The sequence below is a fragment of the Adiantum capillus-veneris genome, chromosome 29 (genome assembly GCF_014529385.1).
Source record: "Adiantum capillus-veneris isolate H3 chromosome 29, ASM1452938v2, whole genome shotgun sequence".
Taxonomy (NCBI): domain Eukaryota; kingdom Viridiplantae; phylum Streptophyta; class Polypodiopsida; order Polypodiales; family Pteridaceae; genus Adiantum; species Adiantum capillus-veneris.
In genome coordinates this window covers 57,568,994-57,577,779 of record NC_140959.1, presented here as the reverse complement: position 1 = coordinate 57,577,779, position 8,786 = coordinate 57,568,994, and the positions used below count along the sequence as shown (strand labels likewise).

Sequence of the window (8,786 nt, the reverse complement as noted above, 5' to 3'; positions counted from 1 at the left end):
GAGAGAGAGATTTGGATTTTATTAAACATGAAAAGGGGATTCCTTAGGTAACAACCCTTTAAATTAAATAAAATCTCTTTTTTTCTACAGGTAGTTAGGGAAGAAGGCCCAAAAAGCTTAAGAAAGTCAAGAAATGGACAATCGATATTCTTCTTTTGTGCCTCTTTATTCATGACATCTACCATTCTGATGCCTTTCATGGTGCAAGATAAAGTAGAGAGGCATAGAGTCCAATAGCATGGAAACTACCTTCAAGCAAGATTTCCAGATAGTTAAAGCATGGTCAATTTCCTTATGTTTCTGAAGAAGATATTTTTAAGATCCAATAGCGAAGTCCCACATTGAGAGAGCGAGACACACACATACACACACAAACTTGTTATTTTTAAAACAAGGAGGCTTTAAATGGCAGCATAAGTCCTGAGAATACCTTTGACAATGGTGTACATCTATCTATATTACTCACATAGAACATGAACAACTATTGTCATCACAAAACCAATCAAGCCTTTGATAGCACTCAATGCTTGTTCACAATTGTCAAGCTCCTTTACAAAAGCATAGATTAGGATGTGCAATGTCTAGCAGGAGAATCCTACAAATAAAAGCTAAACAAAAAACCGCGACCTCATAGAACCAAGCAAATGAGCAATGAAGGTGCAACCACATTTAAATCCTTTTTGAGAGGAATCTCTCATGATTTAGTGCATGTTGTGCTAGATAATGTTCATATGCAACGGATTTGAAATTTTATTTCATAGTCTCAAAGAAGGTAGGAGTAAGGTGGCCCACAATTCTTACAAGTGGCGTATTTCTTGAGGTTTGGAATAAGATACGCTCAACCATAGCAATAATGGCACAAGCATATGCTTCAAGCACGACATCTTCCTTGAGACGAGACATCAATGTTGTCACCAAAGATGGTAATAAAACAAAAGCTTCCTATCTATGAATATATTTGTATGATGCCAAAAGTTTTGCGCATAGAAAGCTCACCAGACATTGTTGATTGAGTCTCAACTTTCTATTGAAGTAATTCTTGTAAGAGACATCTCAACGCAATTGAACACACTCCACACTAATGTACTTCTACTCAATTAACATGCATCAAGGTGAGAGAGAGAGAGAGAGAGAGAGAGAGAGAATAGACTTTCCCACAAAAAAGAGAGATAGACAGAGAGATTGTGTAATGTAAAATTACTTGCAAGTGCCAAATTTTAGATCAAAATAAGTGAGCATTGATATATGTGGAGCTGCACTTGGAATGTGGAGGCGGCAAGCTCTCCAAACATTCCAATGTGATGCTACTAAAGACCCTTATCTTGTCCTTTTAACAACTTTTCTTTGAGTGCACACAGAGAGCTTGTCTATTGAGTTCAATACGCATAGAATTTTCTACACTTGGATTGATAAGTAAGAAACCCCACATGTAGTTTATTAGTTAGTCTTTTTGTAAAACATGAATGGAAACAATTGCAAAAACATGCCCAATTTCACATAAGGATCTACAGAATCAGGATCCAAGTTATACCATCAAACTATTAAACAAAACCACTAACTCGTTTCGAGTTACGTCTGTAAAATAGTGAACTTCCTATGCCCAGCAACAAAAATAGAAGCAAGAAACAGAAGGCAAGACATGTGAAACTCAATCACTCTCTGTAAATCAATACATAGACAAGGTCTTCTGTAAATAGCAGGAGAAAGGATCATGGTGCATTGCAAGTAAAAGTATCTAAAGCTTTCAATGGTCAATTTTCTATCATAGATCATGCAAAACTTACATGATACACAACATCGATGGAAATTAAGGGGGAAATAGGGGAAATGAGTAACTTGTGTGATAGAAGGCCAAGTAGAAAGAGAAAAATCCATTCTTATAGTGAGAAAAGTCTCGCAAAAGAATAAATCAAAGAAGATATGATTGTGCAACAAGTAGGGCAAGAAATGATGTATGTGGTTGATTTCCTCAAGAGCAATGAGCGGGAAAGAAAACAGTAGTATGCACAACAAAAATGACAGCAACGAGCACGCACATAAAGATAGATAGACAGAGATAGACAGAGAGAGAGAGAGAGAGAGAGAGAGAGAGAGAGAGAGCTTACAAAGTCACAAAGGTACCCAAATACGGATGTAAAACATTGTCCATGAGTGTCATGAATGTTGCAAGAGCATTGGTGGGCTGGCAAAAACCGAGAGCAAGCAAGGTGGGGTCGCCATCATGGGTGGCCGCCAATATGGCATGAACAAACATCACACACAAAGTTGCAAGGCTGTTGCACATTATGCTTTAGAGTGAGCCAAAAACTTGAAAGAGAAGGATTCTTGGTTGTGCGGTGTTGGGTGGAGAGACATTGGCTAAGTGCAACGCAACCCACCATTATGCACCCTAAATATAAATAGTAAATGTGCTAAAGAGGATGATGATGGTGAATGAAGTTAAAAGGCAATCCTGCATGCCTTCCCCCTCTGAGCATGAAAGAGCCTCTTGTTCAAAACATACAGGCCAATAATCAGTAAAAACAGATTCTGTTGCTTCAATGTCGGTGGCATCATAGGCAGAGCTCCCAAAGTTATAATTGCCTCCCTCATGCCTTTTAACGTGCCTCCCTTGCACAATCAAGGGAGAGCTCCCAAAATTATAATTGCCTCCCTCATGCCTTTTAACCTGCCTCCCTTGCACGATCAAATATTGTTCCCAACCACATCGAAATGCAGCAATTTCTTACTGGCTCAACCAGAGGAGTTAAGTTGCCAGTATGAACATTTCTCACACTACCCTCTTGATGCTCAGTCTTGAGACCATCTTTCTCATTGCTAGAGGACTCAATTCAAATCAACATTATTGCACATAGCTCTTACTTTTGCATCTACGCTCTTCTCCTTTGTAGAACCCTTATCTTTTGTCCTTTGCTATTAAAGACCCTCTTCTTTTGTCCCGTGTCAATAAAAATCAAAGTGTGCAGAACCTTCTCTGCTCAAAAATGTACAAAACTTGTCAACTCTTCCACGGACGCTACCTAGAATGACGTCAGGTGCTCGATAGTGCCTGGTAGAGATGATAGACGAGCTACACTCACTGTAACTTGTGTTGCTACCAAAATCAATAAGCTTTATGCTCATCGGCCTAGGAACTCGTTTCAGCTCAGTTAATTTCTTCAAGGTACTCTAGAAGCATTTGAAAACAAATCAAAAATAGCCTCAAAGCAAATGACTAAGCAGACTCACATATTGCTAACACTAAAACATGTGCATGCTGCATAATATGTTAATTTACCTTGGGATCAAAGACCTCTCTGTACTCAGAAGATACAAGAAGAACATTTTCAAGTTTCAAATTTGTGTGTATAAACTGTAGACTATGTTTATCTGTCGTACTAACCAGAAAAACATTTGTGAATAACTGGTTTAGGATATAATCAAGTAAGCCAGACACTTCAAATAAATGGTTTCCCTAGCATTCAAGCCACAGATTTCAAAATCTGTCGACCGAACTCCCAAACAAGATTAATTGAGAATGGGCAATACTTATTAGCCCTTAAGAAATGAAACAAGCTAGGCCCAAGTTTCTCAAATACCTGCAGTGGGTCACAAATTATACAAGAACATGCAAAAAACTAGATAAGAATACAATTTGCACCATGTGCTCCGCTCATGGAGAGCTTTCTCCAGCCATCCCAATGCATGTATGGCTGCACAGAAGCCATCTCGCCTTGCCTGCGTGCCTAACAAGAGTCCACATGGATAATCTACAATCCTCTCACAAAACTGATGTAGTTGTTTTCCCTTGCTGTGCTCGTGGAGTGCTCTCTTTGGCCACGTCGATGCGGTCTGGTGGTGTGAAGGTGTGAGATAACCTCTCTTGCAGTGCGAGTTGCGAGCATGCAGCAAGGTTCTTAGCGGATTGATTGTTCTCCGACCCCTCCGGCACTGCATAAAGATGGGGCAATAGCTCTCGCTGGCTAATGCATCGTACGTAACTTGGGGCATGAGTCCAGGAGCCCACATAATGATATGCGGCGCAAGCATTTTGTGTGAGTTGGCTCCTCGGTATCACTCGCTAACATGGGTGGCAAAACACCGCAATCAAGCATCTCCTTGTGAATATTACATACATGTGGCTAAACCGATACATCTGTCAAACCCTCTTGCACACCCAAGCCTTCATGGCCCTCCATCTGATGCATCCTCTCCCGGCTCTTGCTCACAGCCCACTGGTCCCTGTCTACCACCGCAGATGTGGGTCCTACGTGCTCCTCTATGCCGGCGAGTGCCTTCTCCCTGCACTGCAAGGGTGTCTTGGCATGCCTCCCACATGATATGCTGCCTGTATCTACCTTAATCACCTGATCAATTTCCTCATCTGCTCCACATTCTAACTCCCAGCATAAATCCCAGCTACTACCATCCAACTCAAAACCCGAATCAATGTCAGCCTCTTCTATATTGTATGCACTCTCCCTGTCAATCTGTTCAGCCGCCCATCTTCTGGGTCTAGGTATGCCTCTGAATACTTACCCCACTCCCCTTCGGATTCTCTACATAAATCATCATCTATCACTAAGATACTATGCATCGCCTCCTCCTTGCCATTGTCACGTGGCTCAAGTTGTGCACCCTCTTCTACATCACAATCTTGCTCCATCTCATCTGCATCGCTGAACTCCTGTCGAAGATTTGTTGTTTCTATTGTCATATTACTCCCCTGGTTCTCTTCCCATTTTTCCTGATCCAAAATTTGCCATGGCACAACCAGAAAGATGGCAATATTTGTCACTTAATTTTCATTTCCTTACTCAGGTCCCCTTGATAATTGATCTCAAATATTTATACACCCAAGACATACACCTTAACCGATAAAATACAATCGTATGGCATATATGTAAACTTTCAATAAACATGTACACAAAAATGCACCTACGATGGTCATTCACTCTACTCCAGGGCCGGATATGGCGGTAACCCCGTAATCCTCTTGTCTTCCACTGCACTACCAATGGTGAAGTGGTATAACGTCCTTTGGAACTCTTTTCCCTCCAAACCAAGAATGTCATGCAGTGCAAAAGCTAACAGGTCTCATAAGATCAATCATTCATTTGGGTAGATTTCTCTGTGAGGAGCAATTGCCATCTATGTTTACTTCTATCTTAAGTATGCAGGCAAAAACAAGAATCCATGACAAAAGCAAAGAGTCATGTGTGCGATTTCACCCACAGAGAGAGAGAGAGAGAGAGAGAGAGAGAGAGCTACATCACAGAATAACATCCTATCCCAGTTTGCTGAGATGCCAGTTGCATGAGCCCCAAGATACAACAGTTGTCCAAGAACTCTTGACTCCCAAAACAACCGTGTATACATCCAAGCACCCCTTTCCCTGATTGCGTCAAAGCGTGCAATCATCCCTAAATTAAAGCAGCTAAACTTTGGTATTTCCTACCCATAAGAAGGGGTCATCAGAACACAAAATAACATAGAAACGTGGAATACACAACTTGGTAGTAGTAAACGAACCTAAAAGCAAGGCACCTGTATTGCTAACTTCTCACAATTGGCTTCCCCTAGCTTGTGAAAGGGTAATGTTTCAGGACAATTAGGCGGATTCTCCCACGTAAAGTTCTCCCTCAAAGCTCCTCGTAATCTTTGTTCATGGTCCGAAATTTTGAACCAAAATGTAGAGACCTTTTGAAAGGCCTATCACTCTGTGAAAAAAAAAGGCCATGTGCACCTCTGCATTAAATGGTAATATTCTAAATGGAAGTTGTGAAGCCACATTTTGAAGCCTCATATTTGGACCCAAGGGCATGGACTTCCATAAAATCTATTAAAAATGATCAATAGATAGGGACTGACTCCTATCTATGTTCACAGCACTACTCCGCTTAGTTATAACCTTGCATAATGTGTAATATTTGTATAGATTCACCCGTGCTCGTGAAGGCCAAGATTCCATTAATAATCATACGGGAGTCGTGGGTTTTCTCAAGGCTTTTGAAGCCTTAGCAATGATTTTCCACCACACATGATCTTAACTAAGGCAATTAGGCGTGCCCATCCACTTTACCTATGGCATTCTAAGGCTATCCAATTGCACCATATTCTCAGATGGCATTATTGCATTTGAAACGTCCCTCACAGATTCATCTATGTTCATTGATGCTAGGTTATCTTGAGGAAAGCATGCAACTAGGCAGCCTACATGCTCCTGTTCAAGCTCCGGGTAACACCCTTTCTTTGGCGATCCTGCAGGGATTGATTTGCAACCATAAACACCAAGTGCATAGTCAAGATCATTAGTTTCCCAACCATCCAACAAAAGGGCGAGCCACTAAGGTGGCACCAAGGGCATACCCAACATCATGGTTACAGTATCGAAAAGGCATCTCACCATATTTCCAAGTGTGACACTTGTTAAATGCATCTGTACTTAATGTTATAGCTGCAAAGAATCATCTTTGTAGTGTATGGTTATACCCAACCCCTCAATTCAAGCAAAGAGCAAACTAGATAAGAGGTCCACCATCTTAGCCTGTCACAAGCTTCAGCTCAAAAACAAACCAAGCATAGCTTTCTAGACCCTTCTTATTCGCCAAACTTCTCTTTCTAATGTTGGCTTCTTCTTCAGGGCATCCTTGCTTGACCTTTTTTTGTCTCCATGCATGCTTCCTATCTTTAGCATTTTTGGTGTCCCATAGGATGCTAGAATCTACCTCCCAACCCTCTACCAATGGAGCACGGCAATTCTTCACCATGCATGCTGCAAACATGTCCGCATTGCAATTCCATCAAGATGCCTCACTTGCAACATCTCAAGTAGGACTCAAAATTATAAGTCACAAACCAAACAACCACTCTTACAGCAGGAGACAACTGGCAGAAACTCTAAAGATAGCAATCCAAATAATATGGGGTGTAAAAGAGTAACTGCACTATCCTCCAAGCCAAGCTCCTAGTGACTCCGGATGTAGTCACAATATGCTTGATCTCCCACATCTCGTGGGTAAACTCTCCAAGAGATTTCAAGTAATGAACTTGTCTAGGAAGAGATCTAAGATCCTCTCCCTAAGTCCATGTAGATGGTCCCATGTAATCAAGTGAATTGACGTGTCGAGGTCAAGTGGTAAGTGTCTGTCCACCCAAGATGGTGGTGTTTTCTCTGGGAATGTCGAAATCCCATATGTGATGAGCATGGCCATATCTCGTATGAACTCCTTTGATGAGTGTGTCCATAGCAAACCACAAGTCACCACATCCTCTGGAGTGTGCAACCGTTGAATGATGGCTAAAATGAATGGATACCCCAAGGAGTGTGCACCCATAGATGATCAAGCCGATGTCGAAGATACTGTGTACTACAACAGTCACTAAGAGACCGTACAGACCACCACGAGATGGTGTCTTGGTAGGAGGTAAATTCATCCTCTATTAAAGACACAAGCCAAGAGGCTGCTGTCCAGCAAAAACACAACCCCCAGGCGATGAAAACGGTGATGTCCAACGATTTTTAGCATGCTCATACACTCCTAGCAGGGTCTGGAACGGTGTAGAGGGTGTAGGGAGGGTGGGGAATCAATGTCAGAGCCCCTAATGGGCTGAAAACAACAGTGGAGGAATAACTGAAATTTAATCATCTTATGAGGAACTGGATCGGCAAGGCAGCGGATGCCGAGCTGGTGTGGAAGGCAAGGATAGGGTTGAAAAGCTGCACACTACCCTCTTGCTACAAAAACGGCACAGTTGTCCAAAAACGCAGCTTCACAAAAAACACCAGGGTACATGAAAACACTAATGGAAGAGGGGCATTTCCAACAAGCACTCTCATAGTTGCTTCCATCTCCTCTCCCTCTTCCTGCATTTGTGAATGCCCAACTAACAATTGGAGCATCCCACTTATCGTGTAAACAACACAACCATGCATCCAGAGCTGCAACACAAGATGGATGAAGGGCAGGTGAGCAATGCCGAGCTGATGTCCTGTTAAGTATTGCTTTCCTTGGCAAGACTACAATTGAAAAAGGAAGAGACGGTGAGCTTATAAGATTCTTAATGAATTGTGTACTCCATCTACCGTTATGCATAGAGATGCAATGCAGCAACAAACAATGGGGTTGGACTTGCATAGGAATCAAAGAAAGATTACCTTGTTATTTCCACCTGAAGTGGATTGAGCGGTGGGCAAGCTCAAGCATCTTATGTTGAATGCATCTGCACTTAATGCTATAGCTGCAAAGAATCATCTTTGCAACATACACTCACACCTAGCCTCTCAATTCAATCAAATGCGGGTAAACTCTCCAAGAGATTACAAGCAATGAAGTTGTTTAGAAAGAGATCGAAGATCCTCTCCCTAAATCCATGTAGATGCTCGTGTAAGCAAGTGATCTGACGTGTCAAGGTCAAGTGGTAAATGTTTGTCCACCCAAGATGGTGGTGTTTTCTCTGGGAATTCCAGAATCCCATATGCCATGAGCATGGCCATATCTCATGTGAACTTCTTCGATAAGTGCATAGGTGTCTCCATAGCAAATCACAAGTCACCATCTCCTCTGGAGTGTGTAACCGCCGAATGATGACTGGAATGAATGAATCTCCCAAGGACTGTACGCCCGTAGATGATCAAGCCGATGTCGAAGATACGTGTACTACAACAGTCAATAAAAGACCATACGGACCACCATGAGATGGTGTCTTGGCAGGAGGTAACTTCATCCTCTGTGAAAAACACAAGCCAAGAGGCTATTGTTTACACAAAAATGCAATTGCGAGGTGATGAAAACACTGCTATATAA

The 8,786-nt window shown here is 42.0% G+C and overlaps 1 pseudogene; it reads right to left on the bottom strand.

The window, feature by feature from the left end:
• Positions 1–3,607: 3,607 nt before the first annotated feature.
• Positions 3,608–6,764, bottom strand: LOC147419251 (uncharacterized; annotated as a pseudogene).
• Positions 6,765–8,786: the final 2,022 nt, after the last annotated feature.